General features: G+C 38.2%; 1 pseudogene; it reads left to right on the top strand.

Moving 5' to 3' along the window:
• Positions 1-2,486: 2,486 nt before the first annotated feature.
• LOC127185604 (60S ribosomal protein L23-like) lies at positions 2,487-6,576 on the top strand (annotated as a pseudogene).
• The last annotated feature ends 10,980 nt before the right edge of the window (positions 6,577-17,556 follow it).

Raw genomic sequence — 17,556 nt, 5'->3', positions numbered from 1 at the left:
AAACAAAACAAAACAAACAAAAAAACCTTTACTTGCTTTCTTCTTTAATGTTTTTCCTCATCTTATCTCCTATGTCTTGTCTCTCAAAGTATCATCTATTTTTTTATTTAATACTGTTTGTCTTCTAGTTTGATTATATACTCTGAAAGATTTCCTATTATTTTATTTTATTCTTCCAGATTTGGTCTCAGAGTTTTCTACTTTTTATTTTTAGTAGATTGTTTTCTGTGTTTTATATCACTTTCCCAGTGTCATTTTGTTTATTAAAAAGATTGTAATGTTTTTTATTTGTTCTCTGACCTGAAATTTATATTCCCTTCATTTTAATGGGCTCATTTTATAATTAATTTATATTTTTATTTATTTTTCATGCAATGTATTTGATCATATTCTTTCCCACATCCTCCCCACCTCTCTACTTTTGCAGTGATTTTATGTAAAGGTATTGAGGATAATTTTTCTGTGAAATTTTGTCTGAAAATTTATGGCATACATGTTTCATGGATTCTTTTCTTTTTTTTAAGATTTATTTATTTATTATCCATAGAATATTCTGCCCACATGTATGCCATCATACTAGAAGAGGGCACCAGATCTCATTATAGATGGTTGTGAGCTACCATGTGGTTGCTGGGAACTGAACTCAGGACCTTTGGAAGAAAAGACAGTGCTCTTAACCTCTGGGCCATCTCTCCAGCCCTCATGGATTATTTTCTAATTTCCCAGCTCTCATCTTCTCTTTGGGGATTTTGTTTTTGTAGAGTTCAAAATTATATTAGCTTTCTTTCTGAGGTCTTGTGGTACTTCACTCCTTAGTCGCCTTTTATCTGGGACTTATCTTTTCTCTATTTTATCCAGTTATATTTTGCTTCCATTCCTTCCAGTTTCTCTTTGATTTGAGGCCAATGTCAGAAGAAATTCTTAGTAATGCAGTGTCAAGAATTCACAGGAACTTAACTACTCTACTAATTTAGACCACACCACAGACTTTTGCACTCATTTGCTGGTGGATTGGGAAATCATGCCTTTCAGTGGTTGTTCTCAGTTTTTCTCACTGTGCTTTTCCATAAGTGCCCATGAGTCATTTTCGTATTTTCCTGTTTCACATCTTTCAGATGTCCCAAAGCTTAATTCTGTTTTCCTGTATACTGACAGTGATTCCATTCAAGCCTTAGAAGCGTTGCTAGCATTTTGGTGTTCTTGGAATTATCTCATCACCTACTTGACTTGTAGATATTATCTATGAGTTTGTAGTTTTTCTTGAGTTATCCGTTATGGTAGTATTTAGACATATCCAAAAGAATATCTACCACTGCACTCCTTCCAGTATATTCTCAGGGGGGTTTGTGATTTTTTCATTAAATTATCATGACTCTGTCTTCATTATTTTACTAACAAAGTTCCTCTCTTTTGTCTTCTCAAATCTAAGATCTCTGGATGCCACTTCCATTCTCCTACTAGCAGCAAACCTAGACTGCTTTCTCTAATGTATATACACATTGCCTTTAAACTCCATTGGCTTTTTCTTATCATTTCTCCTTTGTTTAGAATACTATTTAAGAAGATTCTTTATTAACCAAACACGAGGTGCTTCATCTTATCCTTCCTTACATATTTAATCCTATTTTATGGATCTTACAGTGGAATGAAAGAAAACTACTATTTATTACATATTTATTATGCATGAGCTAATGTACATGATCTCTCCCATAATCCAAGTGAAGTACTAAGAGTTCCACTTTGCACATGAAACTGAAGCTGGTATAATTTAAATACTGCTCAATTTTCATAACTAGTAATTGGCAGTGGCAAAATTTATATAGTTACTTATAAATTTATTCTGGTTCATTCATACATTTTAAACAGCCACTATACCATTTAGTACAATTACTTATTAGGTTGTATTACATATTACATGTATTAGGTATTGTTATATTCCTATCATTACATGTTTTACTCAAGATAGCTTTGCTGCTTGAACTCCTTATTTTCAGGGCTTTTGTAATGAAAGGATGTTGAAGTTTCCCACATCTATCTGTTGAGATCATGCCATGGTTTCTATTCTTGAGTCTGTTTATTTGCCATACTATACTTTTTTGACTAGCATATATTGAACTATACTTGAATACCAATTTGATTGTCATATATGATCTTCCTAACACATTCTTGAATTCAGTTTGCAAGTATGTATGGAGAATTTGTATGTCTGTGTTCGTCAGAGAAATTAGTTTATTTTTTTGTTGTTGTTGTCATTTTCTAATTTTCATATTATAGTAATACTAGCTATATAGAATGAGTTTTGTAGCCTTCATTTCTTCTTTGTGTTTTCTTTCTTTCTTTCTTTCCTTTTTTGTAGTATATTTGTGGAACATTGGGGTTAGCTCTACTTATTTGGCAATCCTTGCTGGCATTTTTTTTAAGATTTGGCTTATTGAATCTTTCATCTTAAAAACTTCAGCCTTTCTGACTTTTCCTGGGTGCCCAAGATGTCAAAGTGAGGATGTGGTGGGTACTCTGGGGTGAAATTCTGGATTTCCCTAGGTCTTTCAGTAGTAGCTGTGATTAGCTGTGCTGACAATACAGGAGTCAAAATTTTGTATATCATCTCTGTGAAGGGAATCAAAGGATGGCTGAACAGGCTTCCTGCAGCTGGTGTGTGTGGGAACCAGGCCTGACTGGGCTGCCTGCCTGTCTTGCTGTTGCATGTCCAGTTTTTAGCAGTTTCCGTGTCTGTGCTTATGTTGGTTAGCTAGTCGTGGTTACCACTCTGAGAATGCAACCCTCCCTTCCTTGGGACTTTCACTCGTGTGTTCAATCACCTCTTAAGGGATTTCACCTGTGAGTGGCATTTCTTCTTTGCTGCCTATAAAAAGGCTCTTTGGACACTGAACAAAGGCTATCACTCTCTTAGGACGAAGGACCCGCTGTTTTATTGTGTGTTAAATCTGCAGTCCCTCGCCCTTGACTTGGTACTGCGGTGGCACAGGCACCATAAGTGGAGGTCTCACCGAGATTGGCAAAGAAGGGAGGAAGCTGACGGATCGCCCAGGGAAGCTGGCCAGCGCCTCACAAAGGTAGGAAACGGGCATATTGGAAATGGGTGCCACAAGTTCTTCCACAGTTCTGGTGGATCTAGTGAGATTGTTAGAGGATCAAGGCACCGGGATTAAGCATAAGACTGTTGAAGATTTTATAAAAAACAATAGAATTGAGTAGCCCTTGGTTTATGATATCAGAAGAGCTAAATATCCAAGATTGGGATCAGGTGAAGTCTGACCTCCAGAGGATTTCACAAAAGGAAGGATCCAACAGTGTTCCTATTGCTACCTTTTTATTATGACGTCTCATTAGGGATGTGGTTAGAAACAAAGAAAATAAGAAAGCAGCTAGGAAGTATGGAACTTGCCCTGAATGAAGTGCAGGAGGAGAAATCTGTAAAATATTTGGTTCCTTCTGAGACTGCCTCTGATATATCTTCTTCTAATTCTGAGGAGGAAGAGGCAACTTTAACCTCTGAAATCTGGGCCCCCAAGAAGAAGTTGAGGGAGTGTAAGATCAAAGAAAAGGAAACTAGAGGAGAGCGGCCCCTGGCGTATAACCCAGATTATCAAAGTCAATTATCTTTGGCAGAGCCTTTTGCTCCCTCTCAGAGAGTAATCTTTCCAGTAGTTGAAGTGCCTCACCCAACTAACCTAGGGCAAACGCAGAGACAGCATGAAGCCCTCCAGTTTAAAGAAGCCCTTAGGCCTTATAAATATAAAAGTGTGAATGACTATCTGAAAATTTGCTGAAGTATAGATACTATTCACATAATGGGGCAAGTAATAGCTTCTGTTGTCCAGGGACGGTCACCTTCTGGGGGAGTCCAGCAGAAAACATGTTTCAGATGTGGCCAGACAGGACACTTCAAGAGAGAATGTGTTCAAAGGGAGACTGGACAAGCTCGAGACAGAGTTGATCATACCAAGCCAGGCTTATGTCCATGTTGCCAATGAGGGTATCATTGAGGAAATGAGGGCCATTCTAGGACAGATAGACAAGGGAGGCCACTGCAGGGAAACGGGCCTCAGGGTCTGCTCCAAGCCCCGTCAAGACAGCTGTGCGGAGCCTTGCAGACACCTGCCCTTCAAGTGATTCAACCTGTGCATTTTATCCCACAACCTCTCCTTTTTTTTCTTTTTTGGTTACTAATGACTCCCTTGGGAGGGAGACTTTAAACTGTTCCCTGCAGGTTTGCCATTTACGAAGTTGCTGGAGTGATGTCTGTGGTGGCACGGACACCTGGAATGGTTCTCTTTCCTGTGGCGCATGATGGCGGGAAAGGCCTGGTGATCTATCGTGAAAGGAGAGATTTCGGAATTACTGCCGCTGTTATTATCGCCATTGCTGTGACAGCTCCTGCTGCTCCCGCTGCAGGCATTGCCATTTCCCAGTCTGTTACTACTGCACACACGATGGATAAACTCTCAGATGAGGTGGCCAGTGCATTGCTTACTCAGAATTCCCTAAATTCTATGATACAATTGGCTAGCCAAAATCTTAATCAACGAACAGCTTTATTACAGGAGACTGGAGTTCCACCCATTACGGGGGGAATGCCTTTATAAAGGGCCTACAGATGTTGGGAAGTTTGCTAAAAAGCTGAAGCGATGCTATCGTGCTAGGCATCCTGCTATGTGGCTTAGGAGGTTTTCTGTTCTGCAGCCTTTGCCACATGAGAAAGCAACGGGCATTTCAACAGTTCCATACCAAACAGGTCCTCATGCCTTTGGCAGGGGATAACCCCACTGCCCAGACTTGGCTGAGCCTTGATAAATGAGTTCCCAATGATGGGTAAGACCATGGAGGTACCTATCGACCTAAGACAGGAGGGTTTTGACACACAAAGCCTTTCCAATGACGGGTAAGATAGGAAACTAATGTCCTGGCTCATTTGTATTTTATATAAAGGGGGGACCTTGGGGAACCAGGCCCGACTGGGCTGCCTGCCTGTCTTGCTGTTGCATGTCCTGTTTTTAGCAGCTTCTGTGTCTGTGCTTATGTTGGTTAGCTAGTTATGGTTACTGCTCTGAGAAATGCACCCCTCACTTCCTTGGGACTTTCCCTTGTGTGCACAATTACCTCTTGAGGGATTTCACCTGTGAGTGGCATTCCTGCTTTGCTTCCTATAAAATGGCTCTTTGGATGCTGAATAAAGGCCAGTTGCTCTCTTAGGACGAAGGACCCGCTGTTTTATTGTGTGTTAAATCCGCAGTCCCTTGCCCTTGAGGGTACCACAGCAGCGCAGGCTCCACAGGTGTGCGTGACATGGTGATGGCCATAGTTAAGAAAGGCATGCCAGAACTAAGAAAAAAAGATCCATTCAACAGTGGTCATTTGTACTAGTTTGCATTCTCACCAGCAATGAAGGAGTGTTCCTCTCTCCCCACATCCTCGCCAGCATGTGGTGTCACTTGAATTTTTGATCTTAGCCATTCTGATGGGTGTAAGATGGAATCTCAGAGTTGTTTTGATTTGCATTTCCCTGATGACTAAGGAGGTTTACCATTTCTTTGGAAATCTATCTGGTGCTATCTCAGAAAACTGGGAATAGGGCTTCCTCAAGACCTAACTAACTATTCCATTTCTTGAAATATACCCAGAAGATGCTCCAGCACACAAGAACATTTGCTCAACCATGTTCATAGCAGCCATATTTCATAATAGCCAGAACCTGGAAACGGCCTAAGTGTCCCTCAGTAGAAGAATGGATAAAGAAACTGTGGTACATTTACACTATGGAATACTATTCAGCTATTAAAAACAAGGAATTCCCGAAATTTGTGGGCAATGGTATATACTCACTTACATCTGGACACTAGCCCAAGGGACTTCTTCACTTACCAGAAAAGTGGGACAGAGGGGAGGACATCCTATTGGGACTCTAGGTGAGAGAAGCATGGGAGAATGGGGAAATAGAAGGATCCAGAGGGTCCTAGAAACCTATAAGAACATTATGATGGACAGATCTGGGCCCAGGGGTCCTGCTCAAACTATGGCACCAGCTAAGGACAATACGTGCAGTAAAGTTCGAACCCCTACCCAGATCTAGACAATGGACAGGACATTCTCCACAGTTGAGTGGAGAGTGGGGACTGACTTTCACACAAACTCTGGTGCCCCATATTTGACCACTTCCCTTGGATGGGGAGGCCTGGTGGCACTCAGAGGAAGGATAGCAGGCTACCAAGAAGAGACTTGATACCCTATGAGCATATATAGGAGAGCATCACCGTTATAGGGCAGGGGAGTAAGGGGGAAATGGGAGGGAGGGAGGAATGGGAGGATACAAGGGATGGGATAACAATTGAGATGTAACATGAAGAAATTAATAAAATATATTTAAAAACGGTGGTCATTTGACAATGAAAGCCATAATGAATAAAAGATGTGGTGTTTCTTTATTTTGAAAATAATGCAAGGGTCATAATAAACAATAAAGGTGAAATTAAAGGTTCCACTATCACAGGTCCAGTTGCAAAGGAGTGTGCAGACTTGTGGCCCAGGATTGCATCCAATGAAGGCAGAACTGCATGATTCTCTCCAGTGTACTTGTAAAATATATTCATTAGAAATCTAAAAAAATAAAAATAAAAACCTCAGCCTTCTCTCTGCCCCTCACCAAATTTCAACTTTGCTGCACAACTTTCCATACATGTTGCTGACTTTCTTATTCCTTTGCTGAGCTGATTACCTTACTTTACTTACCTGCTTGTTTGAATCTTCTTTGAGGTCATTGGTCAAAATTAGGATTTAAAATTCTTTGGCACTGCAACTATTTCAGTATCTTTGCTTATAGTCAGTATTTAATAATGAGCTCTTAGATAAATCACATTGACTTACTTTTTTTGTATTTCCCATATTACCAAAGTGTGATTTTTGCAGTTGTTGACATTAATTCTTCTTGTTTTCCAACTTTATTTATTTATTTATTTTCCTAGGTGTCTTCTTAGTTTATACAGTTTTTTGTTCTTGGCCTCCCCACTGTTTACATGGGGTATAGATAACAACAGTATCAAATCAATGGATTTATAACAAATGTATTAAAACATAAAAATATCAATTAGATAGTTCACATACATGCTCAGTAAACTTAGTAAAGAGTAGAGCTAGGATTTTAATGTAAGAAATTAGTAGTTTAAAATTATTAAGGATGAAGTTATCAATAATTAAGAAGCAAAGAGAACTGGGTAAAGGAAATAAGATAGAAGAAAAGTAATGAGAAGAAAAATGCATGGGAGGAAGGTAGGACAATAACAGAGAAGAATACAATAACAGTAAGTATGGATAAAAAAATCATTAAATCAATAGAACAAGTCACCTCCCCAAAAGAACAGTGTGTGGCTTTCATTCCCTCTCAGAGGTACAATCTTTTACAGCTTATTCTGTGCATGGGATAGAAGTCACTTATTTCTCTGGTTAGAGCAGAATGAACTGTTTACAGTGGGAGCTCAGTCTATGTTTCCTAATGGGTTCAATTCCATTATCCCCTGATTGCTGAGCACAAATGTCTCCAGCTCTCAGAATAGGGGCTTTGACTGGCTCTGGCTATCCCTGTGTCATGGGGTCTGCTTAATTCCCTCTTCGGTACTGAGTTTATCATTGTTCAGGACTTCTGGAGCTCTGGTATAGATAACTTACTTCTGGTTTAACTCTTATTTGTGGTTCACATTCTCCACTGAATATATATTTGTTTGCAGTCTTCCCTACCCCCTAGGTCCTTAAGGTGGTGTTCACTTAATCTACTGAGGATGACAGACTTTCAAGTTGGATATATAAAAGTGAGGGGTCCTCTGATGTTGTTAGCTAAAAGGCTTATTTGTAAACCCTCTCCCAGAATCATTTCCCTCTGTTGAACTGGTTAGTGAGCTAAAGCAAACTTGTATTTGCCTATTGGTTAGCATGCAGGACTTCCATCTAAAAATGTTTTGGCAAAGTGGTCCTGAAGATTTTTTTTTTCTTTGTATGTTTTGCAGTAGTGGTTCACCCTTTCCCCATTGATTTACTCAGTATTTTGTGTTTCAATCCTTTGGTTTCTTTATAAATATAACACCTCAGTATTTCAGGATTTAACCTGTTTATGGTAGTTGTCTATTAACTTTTAAACAACTCATCTCTTCCTAAAATACATGCATGTAATGAATTGTTTCAAAATTTCTGATACAAGGAAAGTGCTGGTATCTCTAATGTACCATCTCACTGTATTAATTTCAACACCCTGTAATTTAACAGCATAAGATAGAACAATTAATTACAAAAGAGATATAGCTGAAAATGTGGCACATACACATTGAACAGACTTGTGTACTGTAGAACCATTTGCAATCTTTTTGGTCATGTGTTAAAGAATTCTGCTAGACTTTTTTGTTTGTTTGTTTGTTTGAGACAGGGTTTCTCTGTATAGCCTTGGCTGTCCTAGACTCAGTCTGTAGACCAGGCTGGCCTCTTACTCACAGAGATCTGCCTGCCTCTGCCTCTGGAGTGTTGAGATTAAAGGCATGTGCCACCACACCCAGCTTAGACTTAAAAAAAAAATAGTGATTGGGTTATGTTACTGTATCAAACTGGGGAAGAACTAACATCTTAGCAGTATTGAATCTTCTATTTTAAAGATGTGGAATCCTACACTATTCAGTAATTTTTCTGCAAAGTTTTCAATTTCCAATGTATAGGCATTTTGTCTTATTGATCTCATACAATTCCACTTTGTTTTTAATTTTATATATCACGTTTTAAAATTTTGTTTTGGATTATTAATTACTAGTACACAAAATAATTGATTTTTATTTATGTTGTGTTTTGATTTTTTGATAAGCTCACTTAAATATATATATTTGGAGAGTCTAAGGGATGTCACTGGCCAAGTTCAAAAGAATTAACCCATTACTGTCATAAGGTTTTTTATTTGTTAGACTAGATTTTAGTAGGGACACTGATGTCACATTAAAGGTGACTCCATTTAAACTATACAAATGCATGTGCACTTGTGTGGCGTGCACACACAGAGAGAGAGAGAGAGGCAGAGAGAGACAGAGACAGAGATACAGAGACAAAGGCTTTTCATAGGTTTCCATACACATTTTTCAAATGCTCTTTAATGTTATTTACACCTCCTCTTTTCTTACTTCATCCTCCATTCTGCTCTCTTTGCTCCTTGGCCCTATTTTATACTTCCTGTTCTATTATTTCCTTTTATTATTTTATACAACTGCACTCTGTCTCTCCTCATTTGAAGCTGTTTCCCATGGCCCCTTAGTAATTTCCTGACTTCTATGAAAACTCTAAATAAGACACAACTATCTGAAGATTCAAGCTAACAAACACAAATGAGAGAAGATGTGCTGTTTATCTTTCTGGAACTCAGTTATCTCATTGAGAATAATTATTTCTAGTTCCACACATTTGCCTGTGAAATTCATTTTTCTTAATAGCCAAATAGCTCACTGTGTAAATATACTACATTTTCATTGTCCATTTGTCAATTGATGGGCATCTAGGATGTTTTGATTTTCTGGCTATTGTGAATAGAGCAGCAATGAACATGGATGAGAAGCTATGTCTAGAGTAATAGTCAGAGTCCTTTGGGAATATACATAAGAGTGGTATAACTGAATAAAGTAGCTGATCTATTTTTAGCTTTCTGAGGAACTTCCACATTGATTTCCATAATGACTGCATCAGTCTCCAAAAGCTGTTGCCCTCAGTTTCCCTTCAGAATTTGATAATAAGACCCTGTTGCTGAAGACAAAAATGTTCAATACAATAGGAACAAATCAAGCTGGTATTCAACTGAAAGACTCATCCTTACTGGCTAGCTTTTATGGTGCTAGAAAGGTGATGTGCATGCTACAAAAAGAAAAAAAGTAATCCTCAATCATATGCAGCTCTGCAACCTGCGAGCTATAATATTTACTTGCCTGGCCAGATATATCCACAGGTACAAGAGTGGCATGAATACTAGAGGAGTAACCAGCCACTTTCTGAATGAATTTAAACCCAGATCCACAAGATGAAATACATACCTGGCAACATTATTACACCAATAACCTATGGTTAGACATGTCATAAGCGCCATGAAAGCATCTATTATTATTCTGCTTAATGGACATAGTATTAAACCTGTGCTTAATGTTTATAATTATAGCCATAGATCAATGCGTCTCTCAACCCTCAACCCTCATCTAAGAAGCTTCTGTTTACTGTAGATGGTGCTTAACAAATATTCTGGGGTTTGTTCATTTGTTTTGTCTTGAACTTATGCCAAGGTATAGTTATCTGGGAAAAGAGAAGTCAATTAAGAAAAATGTATCCCTAAGATTACCTTCAGGCAGGTCTGTCATGCATTTTCTTGATTAATGATTGATGTAGGCATGTCCATCCCATAGCATCAAGTAGTTCTGAGTTGTACAAGAAAGCAGGTTAAGAAGCAATCCAGCAAGCAGCACTCTTCTTCCATTGCTTCTGTTCCCATTCCTAACTCTAGGTTATTGCCTTGAATTCCTACCCTAACTTTCTTCGATGTTGGACTATAATGTGGAACTATAAGATGAAAGAAACCCTTTCCTCCATAAACTGCTTTTGGTTATGATGCTTTATCACAGCAATAGAAACCAAACTAAGTCTATATCATACCCCTCCTCCCAAGGCTTAGGGATCATTGTGGTGGAGGAGCTAAAAGAGTGTAGGAGCCAGAGATGGTAGTGGACTCTAAGGCCCTTCTGGCATATTAAGGCAGCTTCACATATGAATTCACAAATATTCCAACAGCAAGCACAAGACCTGTACAAGCACAAACCAGACCAAATCCCAGCACAGAGTTGGGTATTGTGCACAAAATTCTACCTCTAAACATGGAGTAGTTCTCAAATGTTTATGTGCTTGTAGGAGAGACCATTTGCTGTAAGAATGTATCCTGGTAGGTTGGCCAAGCTCTAGGGCAGCAGTTCTCAACTTGTGGGTCGAGACCCCTTTGGGGTCAAATGACCCTTTCACAGGGGTTACATATCAGATATATTGCAAATCAGATATTTACACTATGGCTCATAACAGTAGAAAGTTATGAAGTAGCAACAAAATTTTATGGTTCGGGGTCACCACAACATCATGAAGAACTGTATTAAAGGTTCACAGCATTAGGAAGGTTGAGAACCACTGCTCTAGTGGAAGACCACAGATCCACAAATATTTGAGTAGCACATGTTGGTCTTGATGGGTTTTATTTTTCTTTCATTTTGTAATAGGTATATATTTGTCCAAATTTATACATTGACTTTATATAGCATATGGTATCAAACACACAAGTAATTGAAAGTTTAATTTTCCATGTTTTATAAGTGCAGTCCATTGTTATGCTACCTTGTGGTTATAGAATTTGTTTCACTTTTATAGTATTTTTGTACTTAGTTGTCTTATAACTTTTCTTTCACAATGGAATAAATTTTCATATTCAAAATACCAGGGGTTGTGACGGCAGGATAGGGATGGGGTCTTTGCTCTGTGTGCATTAAGCACTAGGCTTACTTCTGAGCACTGCTAAAAGCAAAGAAACAAAATTTCACATCTGGCAAGCAAGCAAACAAAAACTTACAAGGGCGCTAGAGAGACAACTAGGCAGTTAAGATCTTGTACAGTATTTGTAGAGAAGAGAGTTCAGTTCCCAGCTCAAATGTGTGAAGCATATCACAAATATTCTGTAATCATGGCTCATACCCCTTCCTCCTCTGTACTCATCGAACACCTGAAAATGTGTACAAACCCCTGCACAGACACAAAAATCACACGTGATTCCAATAAATTTAATTTTAAAAATTCAATAAGGACATAACTTTAATCATTGAGAAGCTAACGAGAGTCCCACTTGACGCGTTTTAAAAGCCACATGAGGTTGTGTGGGCAAAGATGGGAGGTGGAACTGGAAGGAGTCGGGGGATGGGGTTGAATATGATTAAAACACACACGAAACTCTCAAAGAACTAATAAAATTATTTAAATACTTATTTAGTGATTTTATGTGTATTGATGTTTTGCCTATATGTATGTTTGTACATCACATGTGTGTCTGGTGCCTGCAGAGGCCAAAAGAGAGCATTCTGTGCCCTGACAGAATCTGGTAGAATTCTGGGCTAAAACCATCTGGCCCTGAGCTTTCTTTTTGTTGGGAGACTTTTAATTCCTGCTTCTATTTCACTCAGGAGTTAAAGGTCTGCTTAAATTGCTTATATGATCTTGATTTAACTTTGATAATTAGTATGTATTGAGAAATTTCTCTGTTTCTTTTAGATTTTTCCAATTTGGTGGCGTATAGGTTTTTAAAATATGTCTGTTGTTATGTCCCAATTTTCATTTCTAATTTTGTTAATTTGGATCTTCTCTCTCCACCTATTAGTTAATTTAGATAAAAGTTTATCAGTCTTACTCATTTTTCTCAAAGAGCCAAATCTTTATTTCACTGATTCTTTGTGTATTGTTCTCTTTGTTTATGTTTTATTGATTCCAGCCCTTAGTTTATTTCTTGCTGTCTACTCCTTTTGGGTGTGGTTGTTTTCTTTTTGTTTTGATGATTTCAGGTGTGCTGTTAAGTTGCTAATATGAGATCTCTTTCACATTTTTATGTAGGCACTTAAGTGCTAGGAACTTGCCTCTCGTGTTCCATATGTTGGGTTATGTTGTATACTTATTTTCATTGAATTATAAAAGGTATTTAATTTCCTTAATTTTGTCTTGAATCAAGATTCAATAGTTTTGAGGAAAAATATGATTTCCATCATCATGATTCTAGTCCAGTTTAAAGATCTTGGTAAAATAGTACTATGGTTATTTTTTCACCTACCAAACTTTAGTATCTCTTGTGATTGCTAGTATCTGTTTTTTTTATGATTATTGTAATATTCAGACAGGCTCTCCTTATTTAGCCCAGGTTCCTGTGAACTTGCAATTCACCTGCCTTAGCCTCCTAAGTGCTGGGATCATTGGCATGCACAACTACATTCTGCTGTTTTCTCCTTTACGTGTGTGTGTGTGTGTTTTATGAATGTATAGTCCATGTGCATTAGTGTTAGGATACATGTGCCCATGTGTGCCCATGTAGAGGTCAGAGCAGGTCACCGTGTGTCCTCCTTCACTGATTTCCACTTTATTACACTGAGACCACTGAACTGGTAGCTTATCATTTTTGCTATGATGGCTGTCCAGTGAGTTCTCAGGACCCACTTTTCCAGTTCTGAGGTACATGGACCTAGGCTGGACATTTTACATATGTGCTATTATTATAACACAGGTTTTCATGCTTACAGAGCAAACAATTTTAAAAAACTGAGCCATTGAGCCAGCCCTGCTAGCCATCATCTGCCTTACTCTTAAAATCCAGTAGCAGTATTTTCAGAGTATGTGTTTATTATGCTTGATTGTGATCCTTTTCAGTGACTGTCCAAAGCTGCCTTAGAACTACTGGGAATCTGGACTTTGCTTTTGAACTCGCATCCTGTGGAAAACAATTAAGGAAGGCCACAGATTGGCAAAGACACATGTCTGCCAGTTAGTATTTGTAAAACAAATCAATTTAATATTTGTATACTCCTCACATTCCCAGTACTAGATGCATTTGGTTTTTTGTTCCATCATAATAAAGTTAACGCATTACTTATCTCACACTTTCAATACATTGGAGATACAAGCATGGTTCCCTGAGTCCTTCACTCAAAACCCCACAAGGCTGCAGTCAAAGTGCTTCATTCTCATCAAAAACTTGTTGAAACACTTATCCCTCTTTTGCCTTTGAAATTACACCTATTTTCTTCTTTAAGAACTGCAAGCAAGTTCCCATGCTCATGGAAGGCCCCTGTTTCCTTTCAAGGGTATTTACTTGATTTTGTCAAGTTTGCTGAGGATAATCTTCCTTTAATTAACTCAAAATCAACTGATTGGGTCCTTAGCTCTATCTTCAAAATCTCTTGAACTTTACCATATTCTGCTGATTGAAATACATTACAGACTCACTCTACATTCAATGCAAGCAATTATAAAGGTTGTGACACATTACCATTTTCTTTCTAATGTAGCTATCACATTGTCTTTGCCAGTGGCTATTGGACTAACCACAGTTAGATAGTTTATTGTTGAAAGCTGCAATTTCATCATGTGTAATGTGGGGATAAGAAGATTAACTCGTAGTGCTGTTGTTCATAAGAATTAAGTAACACTCATAGGTGCTTATGAGATTCAAATAAGATGCAATATAAAAATCATTTCCCTGATGTTTTGGTTATTAGTAATATTTCCCTAGTGTTAAACTGGGGTGGCCTTGTTCTGTGCTATGCCCTAGTGTTCTTTTATACCTAAACATAATTTACAAATTATTTTTCACATATGGAATTCCATTTACTATACATTTTAATCTATTTTGGACAGAGCAGAAATGTTGGAAAGATCATTTTGATTTTCTCTAAGTTCTACCTTGGTCCTGGACACACGAAAATGGTTCTGTTCCCTAACGTACAGGACATAGTCTATAATTTAAAAGTACTTTTCCAAAGAATGTCTCTCAGTAGTCTATTAAATACATAGTTTAGATACTTGGGGGTTTCTGAACTTTAAAATGTGTTATGTGTCTTCATCAAACAGTCATTGAAATGAAACATGAACTTTAACCAATAGTAAAACTTGAAATGAGAGAATTATTTTGGAAGGAATAAAGTGACAGTAAACAACAACTGCTTAGGAAACATTTAGATTACTATTTCCTGTAGTATAAACTATTCCTTTAATGCACCTAAGATTGTTCATCATTTTAATCATGATTATGCTCTTTTCTTTTAATAACTTTTTTTAAGAGAAATTAGTACACAATTAAATTTACAACCATGGAATCATCAATAAAGACAACATAATGAATGAACATACTCAAATCCCCAAATATTCTTTTTAGGTTATTGTTAAATTTCATTTCATATTTATCTTATCCCTTGTGATTTTTATGTTTATTTTAACTGATACATAAACTTAAAAATATAAATATTAGTGAGTTTTCATGCAACGTTTTATTCATGTGTATGTTGTACAGTATTTAAATCAGGACATTCTTAGCTCTTCTTTGAACAAAAGGGACAATGATTGAGAAGTTACCAGACAAAATTTCAAGCTATATATCGAAACTATAGTAATAAAAAGCACAGCACAGACATAAAAACAGACATGCAGATCAATAGAACAAATCAGAAAACCTAAATTTGAGTACACATAATTATAACCATCTCATATTTGACAAAGATTCCAAAATACGCAGTGGGGAAAAGAAATAGTTTTCAACAAATGATACTGGAAAAACTTGATGCCAATATGTAGCAGAATGAAATTAGGCCTGTATTTATTACCTTGCACAAAAACAAACTCCAAATTGACCAAAGACCTAAATGTGAAACTTGAAACACTGAAACTTCTAGAAGAAAACATGAGCAGTGCCTTATAAGATATAAGTGTAGAAAGGACTTTCTAAGTGGGCCTTCATTTGCTCAGGAATTAAGGTTAACAATAGACAAATGGGACCTCATAAAACTTAATGCTTCTAGGCATCAACAGGAGCCACTGATTAAGTGAAAAAGAAGCCCACAGAATTGGAGAGATTTTTGCCAGTTGTATTTCTGATAGAATATACAAAGAACTGAGAAAAGAAAAGACTCAACTCAAAAATAGGCTATGGATCTGAGCAGAGTTCTCAACAGAAAAAATAAGAATGACTAAGAATTGTTTTTTAGAGTATTCAACATCCTTAGCAATCAAGAGACAGGCAAATTAAAACAGTGTTTAGGTTTCATTACCCAACTCCAAATGGTCAAGATCAAGAAATTACTAACAGCAAATGATGGAGAGGATTCAGGGAAAAAGAACATTTATTCATCATTGATGGGATTGCAAACTGGGGCAGGCACTATGGAAATTAGTGTGGAGAATTCTCAAAAAGTTAAATGTAGATCTACCATATGACTCAACTGCCTCACTTCTATGCATATTCCCAAAGGACTTATCCATCACTGTTTTTCTAACACCACTTCTCTTCTGAGGATCTTATTTGTTCTTACCTGGACTATTACAATAACTTCTTTATGCTTATTGCTCTCAAATCTCTACAGGTTGGAAAAGTATCTTAAATACTTATTAATTCATTTATTTTCCCACTAAATCTTCCTGAGGTATACATAGTTCTGGCTTTGTCATTCCCTTTTGTAAAAGTCTGAAGTCTGAATATAGTGCAACCACCTTAAACTGAAATTCAAAGTATATGGGGGGGATAGCTTTAAGTTACCACTCTAGATTTTCTCCCTTTTTATTCATTTAATTATTTTATTATCTCTGGCTAAAGTGGTACAGGCCATCATCTTGTAGTCTATCATTTTTCAGCCCATACCTCACATTTAGGTACTTCTTTTTATTATTTTAATATTTATTATTAATCATTAAATATACATTCTTAGTTATAATTAATAATTGTACATTATAATTGCATATTACACAATTATTATTATATGACTATTAGCTATTCAAGATGACTCATTGAAACACTTTTTCTTCAAAGCCTAGAGCTAATTTCTTTTCTTCATAGATTATTCTAGATGGAAGGAACAATTTCTTTATATTGTTGTTGTTCTGATGCCTTTTGTAGTTGTCATAAAATATTGAAATCGGGGGATTCCAAGATGGCGCTGACCATTAAGCCAGGTATCTGATCTACTCGGTGGAGACCAAAGACATAGGAGGAGCAACAGATTGCTGGCCTTTGAGAACTGTAGGTGAGTGGGGCCCCAAAGGCCACAGACCAAACAGGGGGCCTACCCCCCTGGGTCAGGCAACATCCCCAAACTCACTCCCCTAAACGCACTCCCCAAACTCTGAGACGAATCCACAGGCAAACTGCAGCCTGTATATAAAGCACAGACTCGCTGTTTAGGGAGGGGTTTTTCCAGAGTCCCCAGCCAGAGCAATGTCAGCGAAGAGGGTGAATCTGCCCTAGGATTCCTCCTTCCGCACCACCCCAAACTGCAGAGGTCACCCGCCCAGGCAGACTGAAAACACAGGCTGCGGGACCCAACAGAGACAGTTATAGTGGGACTGCAGCTCGCTGGCCATCCCGCCTAGGCGGACTGAAAACACAGGCGGCGGGACCCAACAGAGCCAGTTATAGTGGAACTATAGCTCCCTGGCCATCCGAGGCCAAACTTAACACCAATCACAGCGGACTGAGCCTGCAAACAGCGGCAGTGAGAAATCACCTTGAGCTGCTTCCACAGACCCATCGGGAGACGTGGGTCTTGCCCAGAGCTATAGCTGAACTTATTTGCCCTGCGGGAAGACCTGGGTCGGCGGGCTTCCGCCAGAGCTCTGCAACCCTTTTGTCCCACCCAGCCGCATGGCACTGGTCCTACGCTCTGCTCCCTGCTCCCCGCTCCCGCACGTGAGCGCCCAGCTGGAGATCCTGGCCCGAGCAAGGCAGGCACTCTCTCATTATCAGGAGACGAGAAGTGGATG

This window comes from Acomys russatus, chromosome X (assembly GCF_903995435.1).
Source record: "Acomys russatus chromosome X, mAcoRus1.1, whole genome shotgun sequence".
In the NCBI taxonomy this organism is placed as follows: Eukaryota; Metazoa; Chordata; class Mammalia; order Rodentia; family Muridae; genus Acomys; species Acomys russatus.
The sequence above is the reverse complement of the archived record's forward strand: the minus strand, read 5'-3'. Positions and strand labels throughout refer to the sequence as shown.